We start from the raw sequence: 24835 nt of genomic DNA, 5'->3' as shown, positions 1-24835 counted from the left end.
GGGTAGAAACGTGATTTGAAATGCTTTCCCAATGTGGGTATAGAGGAAACAGCTTATAAAGAAATAAGAATCGTCCTCTCAGCTGACTTTTCAGTAGCACCACCAAGCTAGAAGACAACAGAGCAACATGAATTTTCAAGGGGAAATGATTTTCAAACTATAATTCCGTATCTAGCCAAACCATCATGTGTAAAGATGGAATTAAGACAATTTATATATGCAAGGGCTCAGAAGACTTTCCCTCCTATATGACATTTTGTGTGTGTGTGTGGTGCTAAAACCGGAGGGTAAGCAGCAACAACAAGATGATATGGGATCCAGAAAACAGAAGCTGTAACCCACGACTGTGAAGGGAAGTCCAGGACTTTTGCCCAGAGAGAATAGGTGAGAAGGTCTTCAGAGAGGTCTCCAGGACCAGATTAATGACTTTCATACTGGGCTCCACAGATCCCTGGGGAATACAAAGACCTTTTCAGGGAGTCTGTGAAATCAACAATGTTTTTATAATAATACTAAGATACGCGTTTTGCATGGCTTTGACATTTGCACTGATCATGCATAAGGCGGTTAAAATTGCTCATGCTTTCGCATAAATGTGTGTGGTGTGCTACCAAGCATCTAGCAGGCACTGAATTCTTCTCTGCCATGCACTCCAGTAAAAACAAAAAACAAAACAAGACAAAAAACCCACCACTTTTTATTTTAAAATGGTATTGATAAAGCAGCAAAAACTTAATTTTAAAAATCTTGACCATTGAGTACATGTCTTTTTAATATTCTTTGTATCAAAACAAGTATTCATAATCCTGTATCTCCTTCAGTGTGAAGGTGTTCTTGGGGAAAAGCACTTATGCAACTGGTTGTGTGCTTAAATTAGATGCTTGCCATGAAGCACTATTTTTACCGACTGAACAATTGACAAACTATGGTTATTCAAACCTGGACTTGTGGCAGACATTTCCTAAAATGAATGAAATGAGCCTATCGCTTCAAAGAAAACAACTGACAGTATTTATTGCCACTGATAAAATACAAACTGTCAAGCAGAAATGACAATTTTGGAAAACTTGTATCCACTACAGATTTTCAATACTGGAACCTGACAGATTTCCAATACTTAGAGACCTTCTTGATGAGATCAGTGGTGATATTAACAAATGTCAACTTTTTGATATTGGAAAATAAAATGCGTCAACATTTGAAAGATCTGCATAACTCATAGAATCAGCATTTTCTTAAATGTTCTGTACATGATGTTACATGAAGAACTCATCAGAATTTGAGGTAGATCAGTAGAATGTAATATAACAGTATGACAGCTGGAATGATACAATGTCACAATAATGTGAGCACTTTATTGATTTGCAATTTTTAGAATCAACATATAAGCCTAGTTATTGTTGCAGAATGGATAGTAAATAGTACCAACCTTGCTTTATCAATAGAACAAGCACAGAAGGAAGTGGAAAGGAGATAAATAGGGCAGGGGCACTGGTTCCCTTTTCCCTTATGAAAAGTCAAAAGATATTACCTGTAGCTGACAGAATAAGAATTTGAAAGTGTTGGGATTTTATGAACTCTTAAGGAAACAACAATTAACATAGCAAGTATAATTCTATTGAAAAAATGGGGAAAGGGAGATGGGTATTATGCAAGGGAAGTAAATTTATTTACTCACTCATCACAGAAGCAAATAAATAATGTCAAGAATCAGGAAGTTTAAAAATATTTAGAAATATGGAGCTGACTACCAGAAGAAACAACTTTTTAAAATTAGAATTTATTGCCTCTGGGGATATGGGACAAGGAATAGGACATGGTGGCATGAATTACCAGATAAAATATAGGACACTCAATTAAATTTATCTCAGATAAACAACAAATACTTTTTAGTATAAATATGACCTCAATATTACATGGGATATACTTATACTAAAAATATGCATTGTTTATCTGAAATTCAAATTTAACTGGGTGTCCTATATTTTTATTTGCTAAATCAACAACTGCATTGACCTGGCTTTTTTTTTTTTTAATGATGGAGCCTTTTGTACGTTAAAATTATATAGCCACGTATTAATCACCATATATCAAATATTTTAAGTTTTTTTTTAAAGGAGGAGTGTGGGCCAATGGTATGTAATGCTAGTGAAGATGAACAGATGAGGTTGTTGACGTTGCTGTTGGATTTTGCCACATGGAGAGCAATGGTTCTTTGACAAGAACAGTTTTAGTGGAATGATAGGACTGCAAGCTGGACTGTAGTGGATTAACAAGTGAATAAAAAGTGAGGAGGGAGAGGTATTATAGAATTGGAGAAGGAGGTAAGGCACACATATGAGATGTGAAGAAAATCTATGGATTACAGGTGTGATAATACAGTTTTCTTCGTATATAGCCATCACATACCTCAAAGTAATCCTTTTTCTTTTTGAGCTTTCATGTCAAATCTGCACAGCGTTATAAAGAATATTAAATTCTAACAATAATTTGGGATAATGCCACAGGAAATGCCCCTTCCTGCTCCCAAATTGCTGACTAAGTAAAGGTCTGACCTTTTGGTGGAGGGATGTTTGTAACAATATGAATATTCTTTATAGAAAGGAGGAAGTGAGTAAAAAATACAGATTTGCCATATATGTAAGTCAGATATGGGACTGGAATGGGAACTTAGGATCCTGTTCTCATTGATAGAAGTTCCTAAACCAAACTATCTTCTTCCATAAGAACCTGGATGTCTTATTCTCATAGAATTTAAATCTACCCAGAGCTCAAATATGTAAGATCTTAGGGAAATACAATTGTAACTAAGACATGGAGGCTGCTGCCGAGGAAGAAAAGCTTTCAATATACTGGCTAGACTAGTCCTGTTTTCCCTGACTACCGATTGGCTTATTGGCTTCATGCCAGACTGAAGCCTGCACTTGCTGAGTTCTGTCCCACAAATTCTTAACCCAATTTAGTCATTATACTTCACTTCCCCAAAAGCTCCTCTCAGAATGGGATTTGAGCTGCCTTCTTCATCACATATGTATAAATAAAACTAACCTACCTCTCTGCAGCAGATTTTGTAAAAATGTCTGAACACATTTTTCTCTAGTTGGAACAATATGCAAGCCATCTTGCCCCCATTTAGGCTTTCAAGTACTTTCTGTTCCCCTTCAATTGTGCTATGGTTTAAAAAAGCCATCTAATTTGTCTTACTGGAGTCACATATGCGTATGATGAGGCATTGATGAGAACTTATTAAAACACTTTAGTTATTATATTTCTGTGAGCAAACCAGGAAGAGTTAAAAAAAAAATCCTTATCTTGTCAACTCTCATGGCAAATGACTCATCATCTCCTCTCCAAAGAGGTTAACCTCATCTCATTTCTCTTTCCTCCATATTACCTATAGACTCTGCCATCTTGGAAGCAGCAGAAAATTAAGAGCAGCAACTAAAGGTGGACAACTTTCTCTTCCTTTCTTTTGGAGGTGCTGCTTCTAGGAGTCATTCAATGGTCACTAAGCCCCTGGGGCCATGCTTCTTTCTCCCTGAAGCCAGTCTCAGCCTACTTTATCCCATCAAAACTATAGATGGCTAATGTATATATTTGCTAATGTTTCTGAAAGGAAGAAGAGATTATATTGCACATCATGTAAGAAAAGCTTCCTTTATGTCCATACTGATTATCTCAGCTCTTTCCCAAAAATATCTTTCTGTGGGAACTTCCAACCTTCGAGCCCTTTCTCCCACTTGACCTCTCTCTTCAGCCTCTCTGGCAAGCAGAGGCTCTCTTTTCCTCTCCCTCAGCCCTCTGAAACACCCATTCAGATCATGCAACTTACAAAAGGCAAACACCGATTAAACAACAGCCTGCAAAAGAAAAATGCTTCATTAGATAAGCCAGTGTCACATGGTGTCCTTCAAGCCTTCCAGTGAGTAGCTTCCTTTCAACCACAGAAGTTATCAAGAATCTTACCAAGTTGTAGGGATGAACTCTTTGAAGGGATACAATTACCAGTTAATTTGAAGTATTTAGGAAAATAGGTCACTGAGTGGTAATTGATACAGGTATGAGAGTATATGAGGCTTTATGGAGGTGATCTTTATATCATGTCTACTTATCAGAGGAGCTTTCCTCATCTATATTCATTTGTTAGGAAAGGTAATAGTTGAAAAGTCTTTTGGAAACCTATATGCTTTGGAAATCATTTTAAAGCATGTAAGTTAATAATAAAAAACACTGGGACATCCAAGCATATGACTGATTACCTAAAAATCCTTGGATAATTTTATTAAACTTTGGAACATCTCTTGAATTTCTGAATTGATAACACAATCAGAATCAGTAGGCAAACCAGAAAATATTCAATTAGCTGGAAATAGGTTCTGGACTAACCTCAACTTGAAATTTTTGCAACATGGATCTTTTGAAATCAAAAGGAACAAAAAATGTAATGTTGAATTACTGTGTCATCAGTCATACATAAGACCTCTTGTACCTCCCTCAGCTGGTCTTCTGGCCAGAAATGGAACGAGCTTTGGGATATTGTCTTTGTTTCACACCATTGGTTAGAAATATCAACTTATTGCACTCTGGCAGTTTGGGGCTTTAAAAAAATTCTCAGGAAGTGGAGATAAAAAGATCAATATCAAGTGACTCACAGAGGCAATGTTTTTAATGGTTCTGCATCTGTCATGTCACTGTAAGAGGAAGCTCTTCATATTGGGTCAATATGGTGACACCACATCATTCTGAATTTTATATGAAAAAGACCACAGAACTTTCATTATAATAACCCTGCTAGGCTGGTCCCATCAACCATTAACATTTGCAGTTAAAGTAAATGTAGACTCTGTTGTTTCTTATTTGTAATTTCTCATAAAATATGTATGAAGACAATCACAGCAAATGTCAAAATATCACCCGTTTTAAAATTCATCAGCACTGACTCATGCTGTTCAAAATTGAATAATATCCTGAATGGGGCTGAGAAAACCAGCAGAACTTGAGAGTCAAAGTTTTAGGACAACATACTGAAGACTGAATGGATCATGCAATCTTTATAGCATGGCAACTGTTTGAAAATGAAAAAGTGGGATGGTGAGAATGTATATTCTGTAATTAGGTTCTTTAATATTTAGCATTGAATATATTGTTGATTAATTGATCCCCTTACCATTACAAAGTAATGCTCTTTATCCTGAGTAATATTCTTTGCTCTAAAATCTTCCGTAATATTAATATAGTCACCCAGTTTTCTTTTGGTTATTGTTAATATGTTACATTGTTTCCATTCATTTACTTTTAACTTATTTATGTCTTTATATTAAAAGTTTGGTCTCCCATTTTTATACATAGTTTAGTCTTCCTTTTTTAATACAATTTGACAATCTCTGCCTTTAATTGGTATATTTACACCATTTACATTTAATGTGAATGTTGATATCATTGGGTTTAAATCTACCACCTTATTCTTTTTAAAATTTGACCCATCTGTCTATGTTCCTTTTTTCCTTTTCTCTGCCTTGTCATAGATTAATGGAATATTTTTACTATTTAATTTTATCTTCTTTTTTGGCTTATTAGACGTAACTCTTGTTATTCTTATGGTTGTTTTAGGACTTATAGTGTACATTTTTATCTGATCACAGTGTACTTTCAAAAAGTATAGAATAAAAATTTTATAACAGTTCAGTCCCATTTCTCCCTTCCTGGCCTTTATTCTGTTGTTGACATAAAATTTATACACATATTATAAACTCCCCCAGTACACTGTGTTTATTTTTGTTTCAGTTAACTATTTTTAAAGGAAATTTAAGTAATAAGAAAAAGGCTGACTCACTTAAGTTACCATTTCTGGTGCTTTTCATTCCTTCGTATTGATCTGGATTTCCATCTGGTATCATTCTTCTGCCTAAAGGATCTTAAACAATTCTTGTACGGCATATCTGCTGTTGATAGATTCGTTCAGATTTTGTAAGTCTAAAAAAGTATTTATGCCATCTATGTATTTTTATCACAATATTTTTATTAATAAACTTTATCTTTAGAACCATTTTAAGATTTACAGAAAAAAATAAGCAAATAGTACAGAAAGTTCTCACGTATCCTTCCATACACAATTTCCCCTATTACTGACATCTTACATTAGTATGGTACATTTGTTACATTAATGAAACAATATTGGTTTGCCATTAATAACCAAAATTCTTGGTTTATTCAGATTTTCTTAGTTTTTATCTAATGTCCTTATTCTGTTTTAGCATCCCAGCCAAGATACCACATAACTTACAGTTTTCATGTTTCCTTAGACTCAGTTTCTCAGACATTCCTTATTTTTGATGACCTGGAAAATTCTGAAGATCACTGATCAGGTATATTTTAGGATATTCCTCCACTAGAAATTGTCTGATGTTTTTCTCATAATTAGACTGGAGTTACAGATTTTAGGGAGAAAGAGCCCAGAGGTAAATTGATATTTGCATTACCTCACTTCAAGGGCGTATACTATCAGTACGATTTATCACTGATGATACTTCCTTGATCACCTGGCTGAAGTAGTACTTCTCAGGTTTCTCCACTGTAAGGCTGTTTTTTCCCCCTTTCTATACTGTACTTTTGGGGAGGACATCATAATGCATAGAATACACTTAAGGGGTGGGAGTTATGCTCCATCTTCCTTAGGGTGGAGTATCTATGTAACTTATTTAGAGTTCTGTAAGAGAGATTTGTCTCTCCTCTCTTATTTATTTATTTATTCAATCATTTATATCAGCATGGGCTCGTGAATATCTATTTTACATTGTAGATTATAATCCAGTACTACCTTATTGTATTATTTGAACTGTTCCAGTTTTGGCTGCCGGGCTCCTGTGCCCGTTTACCATACATCAATGTAGTTGTTTGTTTTCAAGCACTTCCTTATTTCTGGCACTACAAGCTGTCAAGATGTGCTAAGTTCATCTTGTATATTTCCTATCCTAGTCCTAGAAATAGCCATTTCTTCAAGGAGCGCTCTTTACTTTTATTGGAGAATGACATTAAGAAACCAAGATCTGAGTGCTAGGTGTACTCATGCTAATGGGGTCATTTCTTGTAGACCCTCTCAGCTGACATAGCAAGGAAATATATGTGGATGTCCTAACGTGTATATACATATATCTGTAAATATTTCTAAATGTAACCATCTGTGTCTATGTTAAATTAAATGTGAGTTCTTACTGATGTCTTTATAACCAAATGAATCATTTCATTCTAGCCTACTCTTTTCTGACCTGTATTATTTCTCCTCCAACAGTGAAAAGCCTAGATCCTACCATCTGCCATCTATTTACTTAATTTTTAATTTCAGTATACACATACAATACAATCGGAATTCTTAATATAAACACCCACGGGAAAAAACTTTATCAACTAGAGTCAGTACTTATGTTCAGTTCTTTTTGCCTTTAATCTTAAAAATTTCATTCATTTGCAGAGTTACTTAGGTCAGCACTTTCTCCTTCACCGCTTTCTTTGAGGTTGTTTCATATACTTGTAATACATTTAGGTTCCCTTGTCACAACAGTCTGTACTCCTCCCTGTGATCCCCTGACCTTCTAAATGATTTTTTTATGTGTATAGATTAAGTTTTGTTCTTTGTTAAATTGTATATAATTTAACAAACTACATAATGTCAGTGTATCCAGCATTACAGCATCATAAAGAACAATTTCACCTGTGTTTCATCTTTTCCATCCCCTGTGTTTTACCCTTTCAATCCTCTCTCCTACTCCAAACTCCTGGCAACCAATTATTATTTTTTTACTGTGTATTTAGTTTTGCTTTTTCCAGAAAGTCATATGATTTGAATGATACAGTAGATAGCCATTTCAGACTTATTTATTTTACTTGGTGATATTATTTAAGGTTCTTCCATATCTTTTCATGGCTTGATAGGTCATTTCTGAATTACACTGCTGAACAATATTCTATTGTATGGATGTGCCAAAGTTTATTCATTTATCTATTGAAGGACATCTTGGTTGCTTCAAGTTTTGGGGAGTTATGAATACAGTTGCAATAAACATTCATGTGTGGACATGCTTTAAACTCAAGTGAGCAAATACCTAGGAGTGTAACTGCTGGATCATATGTTAAGACAAGCCTATGTTTAGTTTTGTAAAAAAAAAAAAAAACTGTCTTCCAAAGTGGGCTGCATTTTTCATTCCCACCAGCGAAGAATGAGAGTTCTTGTTGATGCATATCATCACACTTGATGTCAGTTTTTGCATTTTAGCCTTCTAATAGGTGCATGGTGGCATCTGATGGCTGCTGTAGTTTGCAGTTACTTGATAATGACAAATGAAGTTGAGCATCTTCTCATATGCCTACTTGCCAAATGTATATTACACACATCACAGTCAGCAGTCGTGTTAGCCAGGTCAGCTTTAGGGAGAGAAAGTCCATACTGTTAAGTCCATGCCACCATGCCACTTACATCAGAGAACTATTGAGCGAGCACTGAAGTGGCTTGGGAAAGAGGCTGACTGACATGCAGAATGTATCTGCATCTGATTCATCTGATTAGGAGCATTCTCTGAAGTGAATGCCCTTTGATAACATTTTTTTGGGTTACAAATATTTTCACAATTTGTGACCATTCACTATCTGTAGTCCAGCCACGTATCTCTTCCCCAGATTTTTTTGTCACCAATCTCCCACTCTTGTTCCTTCCAGGTTGTTGACAGTCCAGCCAAACAGTTAGCCACTGCCTGTGAATACACCCATTTTTCTGGCTGTCTCTTACTACTGACAAAGTGTACAACTAAATGTGTTATTTATAGTTATGACCACTGCTACTGATTTTTCTTTCCTACTCTCCTACAAAGTTATTTCTGAGAGTAATACTAAAGCTCTCCGCTTTGGGGTCATATCAATATAATGTGCAAACTCATCTGTAAACCAGGATTTTTTTTTCCAGTGGAGAAGCTGGGAATCAAACCGAGGATCCAAGGGGTTTTTTTATTTCTTAGATGGTTATTAGGAACATCCCAGGTAACCAAAGTCATGAACTGAGAGACAATAGACCATGCAACAGTAGCCTGTGTTAGAGATTCTGAGCCCTCTGTGCAGCTTACTTGGCCCTTCCCGAGCTTGGTCTCTTGTATTCCATTTCCATCAGGTGATATACTGTTTCTGTGCATAGTAAACCTTATGGCTAGGTGGGTCAGAAATACCCAGTTCATGGCAGAAAGCTCAGGTCACATAATCATCTGATGTCCCATGGTCAGGGATTCAACCACTTTATCAAGGCCTATTAGAAAGCCAGAAGTTGCTTCTCAAAATTAAAATAGTTACCTGAAACACATTTGCTCCCCAATCCTAGGTTTCCACTATGATTCTCTGTTAGTGCCTGCCTGCAGTCCATATGACATCTGTTTGCCACATACACTATGAGTATTGTGAATCTGCCGGATCTTGCGGCTCAGGTAACAGAGCAGATCGCCTTCTCTGAGACTCCAGGTGGATCAGAGCAGCACACCCAAATGGGACATAAATTGCCTCCAAGTCCAAAAAGGCCCATCAAGCATCACACCTCTTTTTCATGGCAGGGGTATAAGGTGCAGCGTCTTGCCTCTCACCTTGGAGTTGACATCTCAACACTCCCAAGACCATTGAACTCTCTTAAATTTCATTGAAGCAATGAGCTCCTGAAATGTCATGGGGTTACCTCCTACTCTCTAGTTCTCATATGCCTTCCTAAGTCATCTGAAGTGCTTGATGTTTTCTGCTTATCAGATCAAATTAGCTTATGTCATCAGTGTAATAGAACTATGTGTTCTGTGGGATGTAAAAATAATCAAGGTAATCAAAGTCTCTACTGACTATATTACAACCAGGAGCAGGAGGACTGACATAGCCCTAAGGCAAGGTTATGAGAGTGAGCCATACTATACAAGATAAAAGCAAACTGCTCCAGGTGGTGTTTGCAAGTTCCTATGGAGAAAAAGGCATTTGCCAGATTGAAGCTGGAAACCAAGTGCCAGAGACCATATTGACTGATCTAGTGAAGATATTACATCTGGGACAGAAACTGCAGTTGGAATCACTCCCTGATTAAGTTTATGACAGTCCATAGCCATTCTCCAAGATCCATCTGACTTCTGTACAAGTGAAACAGGAGAGTTAAGTGGGGTAATGATGGATCACTACCCCTATTTCTTTCAAGTCTTTGATGGTGTTCATATCAGCAGTTTCCCTGGAGATGCCATATTGTTTTTTGGTTCACTATCTTGGTAGGAATTAAAAGGGAACTGCAGGGTCTGAGATTCAATGTTGGGATTCCATCTGTTGCTAAGCATGTCTGTTCTAAGTATACATTCAAGAAGGAGAGAAATAAACACACGGTAGGTCCTTGGACCAACTCGGTCACTGTCAGTCAGACTTAAGACGTTATCTATTACCCACAGTCACAGCCTCCACTTTGATTGATGGGTCATGATGGCATTTTGGGACCCCAGGAAATCAGTCAGTTCAGAGCCAATGTATGGTAATCCCCCAAAGATCTAAAAGCGTATTTCCTTTCATCCAGTGTACAATCACTCTAAGTCCTTTGGACAAGGCTTGGAGAAAGATTTACATTGTGTACTTAACAATCTTCAACAAGACACAAATAATCCTCCAACCAAGGAATTTGGAGTCTATGAATTGCTTTAAACCCAGAAACTAAGTGAAAAGCTATGATTCTCCACTGTGGTGATGCAAGTCAGGTTTTTTAACAACATAGAGTTTCTTACGTTACATAGATCAACTAATACTCTAGTAGACTGCCCATTTAGAACACAAGGCACACCAAAAGTCCTGTGGGACAAGGCATTATGATTACAGTACTTCTTTGTTGTCCTTTATGGTAGATGCGTCTCCCTTGTCTTTGGTGGTGAAATGCTGCCCCTTGGCCTCTGCCACTCTGGGTTCTCATCATCCCCCTTGAAATTAGGGTACCCATTTCAGTGGCAGAATCCCCTGTGATCATTCCCTGCCCACAATGGGGAGCAAGATAAAATGTGCAAAGATGCAGGTACTTCTCTTATTTGTTTCTCAGTACCTCAGTGAAGGCAGTATCTTCTGTGTATAATTGCCAGATTTAGCAAAAAAAAAAAAAGATGTCTAATTAAATTTGAATTTCAGATAAATAGCAAACATTTTTAATATAAATGTAGCATAAATATGTCCCTACTCTGGCCCTGCATTTTCCCCAGGCTGGAGCTAGTTCATGGCAGGCAGGCAGAATCTGTTAAGCAGGGCAGGGAACTGAAGCAGGAAATCATACAGTCGGGACGCTAGCAGCCTAAGACTGGTGGACAGGGAGCCACAGACCAGGGCAGGCAAGCTTGAAGGTGAGCATCACTGCTGCAGGACCAAGCTAAGAAAATTACAAAGAACCAGGAAGAGAAGTTCCTTCCTCCTTCAGTGACCCTCCAGCACCCTCTACAGGCAAAGGAGAAACACTTACGGGAGCCAGCTCCAATATCACCAGGAGGGCAATGAAGGATAGATTTAGAGCTGGGTTTACTAACTGACAGATACAAATGATTGAATTCTGTTCTACTAGCATGTAAATACACACACAAGTCAATGGAACAGGCCCAAAACACCAAAATAGACCTAAAAGCATTTTGGCATATGGCATATGAAAAAGTAGACATTTCAATAAGTGGAGGAAAAGAGATTATTCAAAAATTGGTGTTGAAAAAAGAAGGCCCACCTGCAAAATAAATTAAGCTAGAGCCTTCCTTTACTTCTAATTAAATTCTAGATAGACCATAATTTAAATGTTGAAAAAAATAGGTAAAAACATGTGGCATATATATATATATATATGGATATATATGTAAAATATCAGAGTAGAAAAAGTCTTTTGAGCATAATAGAAAACTTGGAGGTCATTAACAAAAAATTTCCTATACTAAAAACAATCTATGGGGTAAAATATAAAAAGTGAAGAGAGACCCGACAACTGAGAAAAGTGTTTGCAACTTACATCACAGACAAATCAGTAAGAAAAAGACGAATAACCAATTATTGGCAAAGTTACATGAACAAATATTTCATAGAAAAAAATGATGTAAATACTTCTGTAATATACGAAAAATACTATTATAAGGGAAATAAAAATTTCACTCATGTTAAAGGAAATATACAACTACAATAAAATGCAAGTTTTTGCCTTTCAAACTGAAGCACGCAAAAGATTGTATAATACATTGTGATAGGATGTAGAGAAACTCACATGCAATGAGGGAAGGTGAAATATGATACAACTTTAACCATAGGCAATTATGCAAAATTATTAAAATGACATATACACGCACTCTTTCACTCAGCACTTGCATTTCACTATCGATCTACTCATTGCACTAGTGTTTGTGATAGCAAAAGGCTGAAAATTATCTTCACTGTCTGCTATGGTCTGAATGTTGTGTCCCCCCAAAATTCGTATGTTGAAATCCTACCCCGAGAGAGGATGGTATTAGAGGTTGGACCTGTGGGAGGTGCTTAGGTCATACGGATGGAACCCTCATGAATGGAATTCCTTTATTCTTATGACAGCCCCTTCCACCCTGTGAGGACACAGCAGGAAGATGCGAGTGATGTACCAGAAAGAGGGTGCTCACTTGACCATACTGGCATCCTGACCTTGGTCTTCCAGCCTCCAGAACTGTAAGAAACAAATTTCTGTTGTCTATAGACTGCCCAGTCTGTATTTTGTTACAGCAGCCCGAGGGGACTGAGACTGAGCCTGTGAGACTACATAGCTTAGATATTCAAGCAGCACCTTCTAAGATGAGTGTTCTGTAGTGATGCAGGCTCAGTCTATTAAGATGGGATTGGTTAAGTGCTTATGATACATATACTCAATGGAATATGATGTAGCTCATTTTTAAAAAATGAGGTGGGTTGTTTGGAATGTGGAATGATGTCCAAGGAATATTTTTAAGTGAAAAAAAAATCAAAGTGCAGAAAGTTTTCATAGTATACAATTTCCATAAATATTTATATGCATCTATAAGCATGAGGTCCCTGGAAGGAGACACAAGAAACTGGTAGTCATCACGGTTTTCTCTGGGAAAGTGAGATGTTGAACTGTTGGGGGTGGGAGTGAGGGATACTTGAACTGTGTCTACGTTTAGAGAGTTTTTTGAATTTTGTACCATATTACATATATTACCAATACAAAAATATGTCATTTTTGTAAATTATTTTTTAAAGATTACAGTATACTGGTAATGCTTACTGCTGCAATTACTGAATCCCATTGTTAATTGGATTTTAAGGAACATGGTCTGGCAAGGAGCCTCCTCTCCAGACCACGCTGCCCCCTATTTTCCCCCTCCCTCCATTCAAGGGTCCAGGCAGAGGATGTGGGTGAGGCCACTTGATCCTCCACAGACCTGTGTCCTGATCTGACCTACAGACCCGGTGATGCATGTTTCCTGCACTTCGCTGACCGTGTTGGCAACACTCTTTGCTGTCAGCAGGCTGTGGAGAGCATTCATCTTAGAAAGTGCTGCTCGACTCTCTGAGCTATGTAGTGACGCAGGCTCAGTGGGAAAGGACTTTTCCAGTCCATGATAAATGTCATTTTGGTTCCAACAAGAGGCCCTGGTCCATGATACAGTTTATAGAGAACACTGTCTTCTACACAATGGCCTCATTAGGCTGTTGCCTCTACTTCTAAACAATGATTGATATGCAAGAGAAAGAGATGCTTTTATTAATCCCACATGGTCACCTAATACCTGAGTTTTATAGAAAATAGGTATGATGAGGGATCCTTTTATGCCCCACTGACTAAAAAGAGCAGAGGACACTTTTGTTCAGTATCGTGTACTTTGTTGGCTTCTGAGATGTAATGGCTGCCTCTCTCCATATATCAATTCCAGAGAAAAGGTTAACTGACAACAAGATCTTTACATCAGCTTTTTCACTTGGGTCTGTTTGTGCTCAAGCTATTCACATCGACATTTTTACTCTGGAATCTCTGATTCCAGAGATTGTTTTCTGAAGATTGCTTTGTTTTCCAGAGTTTTTCCTTTTTAAAACAGAACCTCATCCTGGTAGCTAGAAAAATACTTTGAGTTCAGGAGGATTAATATGCATGTAAAGAACAAGCAGACTTTCAACCAGGTAACACTTTGCAGTCACAAATGTCCTTCGGGCTAACCTCAACTCTGAATCAGTGAGGCATCAACTGGGGAGCACGTTCATTAAGACTCCAACTTAAATATCATCTCCTCTCTGAAGTATCTTATCAACTCACCCTGCCAGAGTTACTCACTCCTTCCTCTGAACTCTCAAAACAAGCCCGTACCTCACCTAAAATGTACATCACATGGTATTATAAGCAGTTCTGTATACACGTCCTTCCCTCCGTGTCCCTCCCCGTAGCTGTTGTGAATAGCTAGAGCACAAACCAAAAGCTAAATGTGCTGTTTAACATGATGCTTGGTCCATTATAATTACGCTGCCATTTATAAATAAATGAGTGAGTGAATGAATGAAGTGATATTGAGCTCACTCAGAAGGAAGCTTTTAAATAGATGGACCGTTGGGTGAGTCAGGGGGAGCACTTAAAATAGATTGCCTAATTTTTCTGGAGCCAGCCAGCCAGCTTAGAGAAAGTGCAGAACAAGTGCAGAAGAGGTCTGCAATCTCCCCACGAGACAGACAGGGTAGAAGGGAATACCTGCCCTCCTACAGGATAATTGGTGCTCAAATCAGACCTGGAAATCCTATATTCTCTCTCCCTTTTAGTGGAAAGGCTCTCTGCCTGGTTAGAATTTCAACAGACATATTTCCAACTGGTTCTATTATCATGACCCAAATATAAATATCATGGCAGGGGCGCATGAGGTGGGAGCACAATTTATCCTAACTGAAAATAGAGGCGGAAAGCATCAGCCCCAGTATCCTTGATCCTAGAGTGGGGTTGCCATAGCAACCAGCTGAGTCACTAATGAGAAAAGAACAGTTGCACTGTGACTAGGCTGACATTCTGTGACATTCTCTTATTTTACTGTAGCTCTAATGATGTCTTCAGTAGGAATGACAGAGAGAAAAGGGTCTGACCTCTCTATTAAACCTGCAACTAGCTTGACACGCTCTTCCTTTAGCCTAATGAATGTGAATTTCTGTGTGCAAATTCTGCCTCAGAGAAAAGCACTTTAGGAATTTGTCTGAATCATATATTAGACTTGTTGATTCTATTGTTTCTTTCAATGCCATCCCTTCTCTTCCAAATTAAGATGGCAATGAAACAGATGAGCCCCAAAAGCAAAACAGGAAGGGAAAAAAATGAGTGAGAAGATGTGACAGGGTGATGCTAATCCATCACTGATGACATGAAATTGGAGAAAACAACCAGAAGCTGTTTCTGCCCCTTCTTCGAAAAGGATGAACCAGAGACAATTAAGCAAGAAAGCCAGAAACCTCACGATCCAGATACTCACTTGCTAGTCACTATTTTCAGGACACTGAGCTAGGCACCAAGGAGTGTTACAAAGAATGTTCTCAAGTCATCTAAAGTCCAGAACTGATGGAGGGAAGGAAAGGGTTAGCCACTTAAAAATACATACAGACTACACTTGACCTTGACCACTGTCAGAAAACAGGTACAGAAACCAACACATTTACAATTGCAAGTTTTAAAAATTGAAGTTGTTAAAATTTTTTTTAAAAAGCCACAAATTTGAGTATACAAATGGGGTTGAAAAATAGACACTGTCATTGAGTTTGTAAAACAGCAAGAATGCTTTATTTATGTTTTTTTCCCCAAATGTACTTGTTTGCAAACATAAGAATTTGTTTTAAACCCAACATTGGGTTGCTTTCATCTGCACAAGAAGGGCCACAAGAATTGGTGTCAGCATTTGCTGCAAATTATGTGGGAGTTTCTGAATCAGAGTGTAGGCATATACATCTCTCTCGCAGCAGGAAAGAAGAGAGCTCATTCATTATTAAAGCAGCCTTCTAACGACTCTCTTTCGTCAGCATAATACTGCTAGATTAATTTTCTTCGTCTATGACTCGAATCGTGTTACTCCTCCCCTCAAGAGCTTAATTTACCACTTTCATCATTGTCACTCTCCTAGTTAAGAATAGATGATGGGTCCCCACTGAAAACCAAATCACACCTAATTCCGCTTGATTTGTAACGCCCTCCAAAGTGTGGCCCCAGCATGTCTACCCACACAGATCTCCTATTCTTCTCTGTGACAGCCCTTCTTTCCTGCTGAACTGTCCCCTCCCTGACCACAAAATGGCATTACTAATCCTCACCTCGATACCTTCGCTCTACCTCCTGAGTCCTCATCCAGACCTTGAAAACTGTAAGCACTCCATCTCCACAGGGTGTCCTCTGACTGACTGGCTGTTGCTTTCAGAAATGGGAGCTTCCACTCAGTTAACTATTCACCGTTTTCCTTACATGTTCTTGGTTTTTCTCTTGACTAAAGTGTTTGTCCCTTGAGAGTAGGCTCTCATTGCATCCTTCTTTTCATATACACTCTCCCCTAGTTCATTTACAGTCATGCTGTGGTGCATTAATTCAATAAATACCGGTTGACCATTGGGTGCAGGGTGTAGAGGATTGAGGGAGCCTGGAAGGGCGAACAAGAGAAGAGGGGTGAACTAAAGACCTGAAGGCATCTTCTTGTTGATGTTGGAGTTTGCAGTATCAGGAATGTAAGGAGGGAAGGATACCGGAGGGTAATTTAGAGCCAGATGATGTAGATGTTTTAGAGTCCCCTAAGGATTTTGGTCCTTTATTAAACCATGTTTTAGTAGAGCTTCGAGTCCCAAGAAGGGGGAGGGGACAGCAGGGGAGGAAGGTGACATGGTTTTTCCTGATTTAACCAAAAGAGCTTTACTTTTATCGACTCTATAGATTTAGACTTCTTGGACTTCGGGTTAAAATTTCTTTTGAAGAAAGGGCACTTTTTGACTGACCAAAGTTTGGAAAACTCTTTTTTGAGTATGGGAGAGCCTTTCATGTTTGTAAGTGGGGAGGGACAAGCAGGTGTCTGGCTCTGAATTGAGGCTGAATCCATACCAGGAAGTCAGTGGATGACTTAGCCCTGCAGTGACTCGCACACCACCTACAGCTTTGACAGATGTGCTTTCGCTATTTCTTTGCTGTTAAGAGACAGAAGGTAGAGGTGGTTGATTTATCCCTTTAATACTGAGAGGGCTGAGAAGTATTCTGGCATTATGCTTTACCTCCAAGTACCAAGAAGTAACGTGCTTCCTTCTTCCTCCTTCTTTCTGTGCATACTTCCTTCTTTTTCATGAGGATGCTTACTTCCTTTGCTTGGTGCACAAGGGAATATTTTAAAGAACTGGTAAAAGATAGCTGAAATGACCAGCTCTCTGCCAACATGCCTGATAACCAAGTCTATACCTGTGTAGACTGTTGTTAACAAAAACCAAGCAGAAGGGGCAGTGAAAGTTGGGTGGAAAGGGAATAATATATGTGTGAGAAATCAGCCCAGAAACAGCCTTTGTTGTTGTATCAGAGCCAAAAATAGAAGAGGGTCCTGGCACAAAGCAGCAGCTGCACTCTGTACAGACTGGTTCTCCTCTGGACGTTGCCACCTCTGGGACACAAACCTAAGGCTGCCACCTCCTCAGCTGTTGCTGTTACACATTTTAGGGTAATGAGTAGAAGAAACTCCCTGAGGGTCTCTAAGTGCCAAGGCAATAGAAATAAACTTCATTTTTATAGAACACCTCCCTGCTGAAATACACATTCAAAAACCACTCCTAATGTTCCAGCCCTTGAGAGAAACAGACACAGTGAGAGACTTCCTTACCCAGAGACCTGTTTCTGCCACAAAAATGTGACTTGTGTGGCAATCAAGAAGTATCATTAAGGTGAGAAGTATTTGTGCTTGGGTGTCAGATGGAGCCAAGTTCAAATTCAAGTGGCTCAGCCACTTGAAGACAGATGAACTATAAATAGGAGTAAGTATTATTTTGCTCTCTATGACTTGCACATGTAAAGGAAAGCCTACTAGGAAACCCACTAAACACCATATTTCTGAGACCCAGAAGCCAGCCTCCTCCCACTGTCCTTATAAGCTACACCTCCTTGCTCCTCTCCCCCATGGAATTCCTCATCCCAGACACCCTGGCCTCTTTGCAGCCCCTCCCCCTGAGCTCCCATGACACCCTGTCAGTTTCCACATGGAGCTTCAATTTCCTCTTTGGTGATTCTCAACCTGTTTTGTTTTATTGCTAACTTAGGAATAGTAGAATTTGGGAAGGTCTCATTTGAGGGGACTAAAAGTCTCATAGCAGCCATAAACAAGTCATCAATAGTGACAACATAATGACTGCTCCAGTGGAGTATCTCAAGGTACCAATAAAATCACTCATGGTTATTGCATTTTTCCTTTGGACCCCCCTCAGCACTATTTTACTGTCTGAATAGAACTGTTCACTTCATGCCTACCCTTTTATATGTGCACAGAGCAAATTTCTCCTCAGAGTCAGTAAACTAGGCATCTGATTATGGCCCTGGTTTGACATGATGCCTCACCTGTTTCATTCACTTAAAAGCAGGTAGCACCTGCCTCTCAATCACATTTCTCAGTCTGAGACCTTCTCAGTCTAATTCCATCTGACTGACATCACAGTGACAGGTTGTATCCTCAGATATAACAGAAATGAATTTATAGCTTGATCTAAAATTGGTAGCTCACTTGTGAATGCTAAACAGCACCATGGTTGAGAACCACATTTCTGAGCGTGTCTGTCTGCCTCCCCAGACTGTGAGATCCTAAGATCCTTGGAAAAAAATGCCTGTGTCTTGTTTACCACTGTGAACACATGCGAAACAGAGTAGACTCTCAAAAATGTTTATGAAATGACTTCAAGACCGATAAAAATAATAGCATTCCTGTAGTCACAGCCTCCCCCCATCATGCTGGCTGGGGAAGAAGGAAATTTTCTTCACTGATCATGGAGCTATGGCCCAGATTACTGCTGCAGAGAGCAAGGAAATGGGAAGAGAGACTGAATTGGATAGATCAGGGAAAAGCTAAATTACCTTAGAGTGGGCCTGGTACTCAAATAAGGACAACTGAATAGAAAGATGAAATTAAAGGAGAGAGGGAATGAGGGAGAAAAGCTAAAAAAGATTGAGCTGGAGAAGGGATAGAAAAAAAGAGAGATTTGAGGGGAGCCTCTTCCGTAATGAATATTCTGTGCTGTGATAGTGAAAATACAACGAAGGTAAAGAGGATCCTTAAGACATGCACAGTGTACCCTGTAATGAGTTCCTCCGTCACCCTTTAGCATTCCTTTAAGCAACTTCAATAAAGATTTACATCCATTTTCATTCCTTTGAGGAGTATATTAAACTGATATTTCTTCTGAATGCAAAACAATGCTGAAACTGCCCACAAAGTGACCCAAGTTTATCTGGGTGGTAGACGGAATAACATGGTTATGTGAAGAGGTGAACTTAGGTGACCCTTAGACCAACACTATCATGGACCAAAAAATTCAATGTCAATGCTCCTGAGTTTTGATAAGCAGTGTCTGGTGATCTCCCCATGACTCTGAACGGTGTTATGAACGTGGGGCCTTTCTGCATGGTGACATCACACTGGGTGAGCCCAGTTTCACAGAACTAGAGCGTAGCCAGCAGAGCTTAATTCTGGCCGACTGCTGTAGTGTCTTGGCCTCCGGTCCGGGATGTTAAGCATCAAGGAGTGGTTCGAGAAACCTGAGCTGTTGTCTGTAAGGGGTCCAAGTTCAGAGCTATATCTAAATTAACATCTGGACCTCATTCTGACTCCCTGCTTTGCAGGGCTCTTCACTGTAGCAGGGAGATGGGCAGGCCAGGGGGTTGCAGAGTGGGTTGCAAAGAAGCTACTCAGTCATTTGGGACTTAAAAATACCTCAGGAGGTTACTTCTCTTTCTGATTAATACCTTTCCACTTTGGTCAGAAAAAGGATGGAAACTGATCCTCTCTTCTTCACACAAACATTTTCTGGGCCTCTTTTTGTTGCAGTGGTTTTTGATGATGATGATTTATTTGACCTATCAATGTTACTCATTTTGAAAATATTCCATATAGTTATTGATGGGGCTTGTGGGAGAATGAAGTTGCTAAAGAAACGTGTTGAGATCTGGTCTAGGTCCTGTCACCTGGGGATGGTTATAATTGCCTGAGCAGTTCGTTGAATGGGGTCAGCATGCTTGATAAATTTGCCAGTATCAATAACCATTTTAGGAAGAAAGGAGGAAAGGAGTCACAGATTTTCAGTCCATTGCTCCCTCATACCAGTCAGGTCTCTATTCAACTGTAATCTCTGCAGAGGGGGATTCTGATCAAAAATACCATCTTATGCCACCTTCTCTACCCTATCCTGCTTTACTTTCCTTTATCGGTCTTATATTACATGCTGATTCACTTACTGGTTCATTGCCTACCTCTCCAAATGGCATGTAAACTTCATGAGGGCAGGAGTTTGGTTGTGTTAACTGTCGCATCCTAAAACACTTCCTAGCATGTACTAGGTGCTCACTTTATGTTATTGAATATTTAAATACAAGATTAATTAGTAAATGAATTGTTGAATGGAATTAATTAGTTAACAAATGAATGGACATTTATCATGTGCCAGCAACGGTAGCTAGATGCTTTACAAATATCAAACACTCAAATCCAATACCAACCCTGTCGGGTAAGTGTGGCTTTCTAGATTTGACTAATGTGGAAACTGAGGCTCAGAGAAGTTAAATAATCTGCCCCCAAAATATGCACACAGTAAGTTACAGATCTGAAACTTGAAGCTGGTTCTGTCTGATTATATAACTTGTGCTATTTTTATGACACTTTACTTTGTAGAAAAGCTTTAAGTCAGGTAGTTTAATATGCTTCAAAGCTGCACTGCTGGAGAGAGTTTTTAAGGGGAATCATTCAGTAATTGTGTTGGACTTGGGATCTCCTGGTTTCCCCTTTCCCTATCTTCTTTAACCACATCTGACTTGGGCATGATAACAAGGCTTGCCTGGGTCCCTTGGCTGAAAATAAAGCTTGCTTGCTGCTGGTCTCTGCACCTTGGACAGGTTGACTCTTTCCTCAGTCATGTGCTAGCTAGCAGAGCAGCTGTGAGTCTGTCAGAGCTGAGGGGAATCTGTATTTGTCTACCAAGTGTCTGCAATCTTAGGGGATGTAGCTCACAGCATTAGCACTGCCTGGTGGAACTTGGTAAGACAACAGGAAGAAAGGGCAAATGAATAACTGTGTGTTCAGGACAAAATAGAAATAAACCAGGGAGGGAGTTGAGTGTTGACAGGCACAGGTTACTTGGTGACTAATTGGGGAGAGGACAAAAGCTGTGATATTGAAGGACAAGCAGGAGCCATACATGATGTGGGTAACTGTTGTGGTTGCTGAGTCTGTCTCATTAAGGTGATTTTTTTTTTTTTACGTTTTATGGTTTATGCCCTTGGACTCTTCTTTGGATGTGATGACTCAACTGGGTAAGAGCCAGATGGTTTTCTATCAGATCTTTATGGATGTCCCCAGGAGGACAGAAATTTGAACTTACAGACATCTTCAGTCATGTTGAAATTTGATTTTTTTCTTTTTCTTTTATTTTGTCTTTTTATGCTTTTTAATAAGGTATAATAAATATAAAATGACAAGCACAGATCATAAATGTACAGTCTAATGAACACCAACAAATGCACCTACCTGTGGAACCCACAATGCAAACAGATAGAAAATATTGATACCAACTTAGAAAGTTCACTTGTGCCTCTTCCCAGACAACCCCGCCCATCACTCCGTCATGCAACCACTCTTCTCATTCCATTTAATAGCTTTTCCTGTTCTGGAGTAAAAGTGTATATACTTTGTTTCTGGCCTCTTTTAATCAGCATGATGTTTTTGAGATTTTTCCATGATATATGCTTCAGTAATTCATTGAATACTATTTTATTGCTGAATAGATTCTATTATAAATATCCAAAATTTGTTATCCAAACCTTCATACATTTTCCCATTTTCTAATTAGATTGATGGGTTTTGTCCTGTTGGGTTTTGATACTTTTTAAATATAGTTTAGATGCTAGGGTCATTTACTGAATGTGTGGTTTGCAAACATTTTCTTCTACTATATAGCTTAATTTTTCATCTTTTTTAAGAAGGGATTTCACATAGCAATAGTTTTCACTTTGATGAGGTCCAATGTATCAATTTTTCCTTTCATGGATTATACCTTCTGTGTCAAGTTTAAGAACTCTTTATATAAACCCTAGATTCCTAAAATTTTCTCCTGTTTTTTTCCTAAAAGTTTTATTACATTTCTGTCCATGATCCATTTTTGGTTAATTTTTATATGAAGTATGGAGTTTAGGTCAAGTTTCATCTTTTTGCCTATGGACCAACTGCTCTGACGTCACTTGTTGGAAAGGCGAGTGTTCTTCCATTAAATTGCTTTTGCACCTTTGTCAAAATCTAGGTCAGCATATTTGTGTAGGTCTATTTCTGGTTTCTGTATAACGTTCCATTGATTTATGTGTCTGTCCCTCTGCCTGTGCTTTCCAAATCAATGGCCGAATAAGCTTGTCTATGTCATAAACAAACGAACAAACCACCTTGCTGGGATCTTGATAGTAATTGAATGAAACCTATAGATCACTTTGGGGAGAATTGCAATCTTCACTCTGTTGAGTCTTCCAATCTAGAAACAGGGTATATCTCTTCAGTTATTTGAGGTTTTTTTTTAAATTTCTTTCATCAGCACTTTTTAATTTTTAGAATACAGATCTTGTATGTATTTTGTTAAATGTATACTTAAGTATTTTATTTTTGGAGTGATTATAATGTTAGTATAATTTAATTTCAGTTTCACATGTTATTAGGATATAAAAATGAGATTAATCTCAGTGTGTTGATCTTGTATGCTGTGATCTTGTTGAACTCACTTATTAATTCTAGGAATTTTTTTTGTTCATTTCTTGGGATTTTTTACATGGACAATCATGTCATCTGCAAACAGAAATCATTTCATTTAGTCCTTTTCAATCTGCATGTTCTTATTCATTTTTCTCAACTTACTTCAATGGCTAGAAGTTCCAGTACTATATTGAATAGAGTGGTAAGAGTAGATGTCCTTCCCTTGTTCCAAATCTTAGAGGAAAAGCATTCAGTTCTGCACCATTAAGTGTGATGTTAGTTGTAGGATTTTTGTAGATGCTACTTATCAAGGTGAGGTGATTCCTTAACTTACTGAAAGGTAATGAATGGGTGTTGGATTTGGTTAAATGCGTTTTCTGTGTCGACTGATAGGACCATATGATTTTTCTTGATTTTTAACAACTTTGTTAATACGATGAATTACATTGATCAGTTTTGGAATGATGAACTAGCCTTGCTTGCCTGGAGTAAATCCACTTGGTCATGGTATATAATTCTTTTAAATTATGTTTAGATTTGATTTGCTAGTATTTTGTTGAGGATTTCTTTTTTTTTTTTTTCCATTAAACTAATGAGAGATACTGGTTTGTAGTTTCTTTTGTGTACTGTCTCTGGTTTTGTTGTCAGGGTAATAGTGACCTTATAAAAAGAGTTGGATAGTACTCCTTGTTTTTGGAAAAGATTGTGTAAAATTGGTGTTAATTCTTCTTTAAGTGTTTGGTAGAATTCTCCAGTTAAACCATCTGAGTCTGGAGATTTATTTTTTATAAACTTTCATTATGAATTCAGTTTTTTCAGTTATTATGGGGCTGCTTGGATTATCTCTCATTTTGGTTGAATTTTGGTAGTTTGTGATTTTCAAGCAGTTGATTAATTTCTTCTAAGTTGTCAAACTTATGATCATAAAGTTGTTCACAGTATCCCATTACTATCTTTTTAATTTTTTAATGAAAGATTTATAGTGATATCTTCTATTTCATTCCTGATTTTGATAATTGTCCCAGTGGGGAAGAGGAGTCAGGGGCAAGTGGAGATAGACAGGCTCCTTAGTTAGACACTTGCTGTGCTAGGATCCCCCGAAAGGTACCCCTAGCTGCCATGATGTCTGTAGGCAGGGTCCATGTGGTCAGAGAGGCTTTCTAGTCAGGCCACATGTTGTGATGGGGCCCTCTTGCCCTTCTGTCCTACTAGCTTTGGTATCTTGGGGCGAGGAGGGTAGTTTTAGTCCAGCAGGCAAGGAGAGCACTTCTCAGCCACTTATTGTTAGCAGGATCTCTAGCTGTATTCCCCATGCTCCTGGTGTCAGGTTGGTTTCAGAAGGGTGTTTTCAGAGAAACTCTCTTTCGACCCAGGAGAGGAATGAGCCCACTTGGGCTGCTAGGTTGGGGGCCAGGGAAACGCCAAGTCTGGGTCACCTTCTGTTGGGTAGAGTATTTGCTTTCTTCTTACCACCCCTCAGGATCTCCTTTGGCTGTCCTTTCCACTTCTAAGAGCATTTCCACTTCTAAGAGTCTTCATTAAGGAAATAAACATAGAATTATGGATATACTCACAACGATGTTAACTATAACATTTTTGTGAAAAAGCTTGGAAACAACGAGCTTGGAAACAACGAGCTTGGAAACAACACCATCAATTAGTGATTGACTAAACGATGGCGTTTATAATGGAAGGGAAAACTTTACATCAATTCCTTCCTTCCCAGTGTAGACTAATGACGTAGTAAGCTCCTTACACTAGAATGTTCAATCAAAGGCCACCAGAAATGTGATTTGGGGAATTCTTCATAGAGAATTATAGAGACAATAGTCTGCATGATTTCTGAGTTTCCTTCCAACTCTGAAATTCTGTAATTCTATAAATTG

The 24835-nt window shown here is 38.5% G+C and overlaps 1 long non-coding RNA gene across 2 annotated transcripts in view; it reads left to right on the top strand.

Annotated features, from left to right (window-relative positions):
• The window catches only part of LOC140695622 (uncharacterized), a 233488-nt gene that overhangs the window by 145571 nt on the left and 63082 nt on the right, over nucleotides 1–24835 (top strand). For both annotated transcript variants that reach the window (XR_012071315.1, XR_012071314.1), the window contains exon 2: nucleotides 12583–12693. This is a non-coding gene — a long non-coding RNA (uncharacterized lncRNA). The remainder of the gene's footprint in view (nucleotides 1–12582; nucleotides 12694–24835) is intronic.

The sequence above is a fragment of the Vicugna pacos genome, chromosome 3, assembly GCF_048564905.1.
Source record: "Vicugna pacos chromosome 3, VicPac4, whole genome shotgun sequence".
Taxonomy (NCBI): Eukaryota; Metazoa; Chordata; class Mammalia; order Artiodactyla; family Camelidae; genus Vicugna; species Vicugna pacos.
This window is presented reverse-complemented; position numbering and strand designations above follow the sequence as displayed.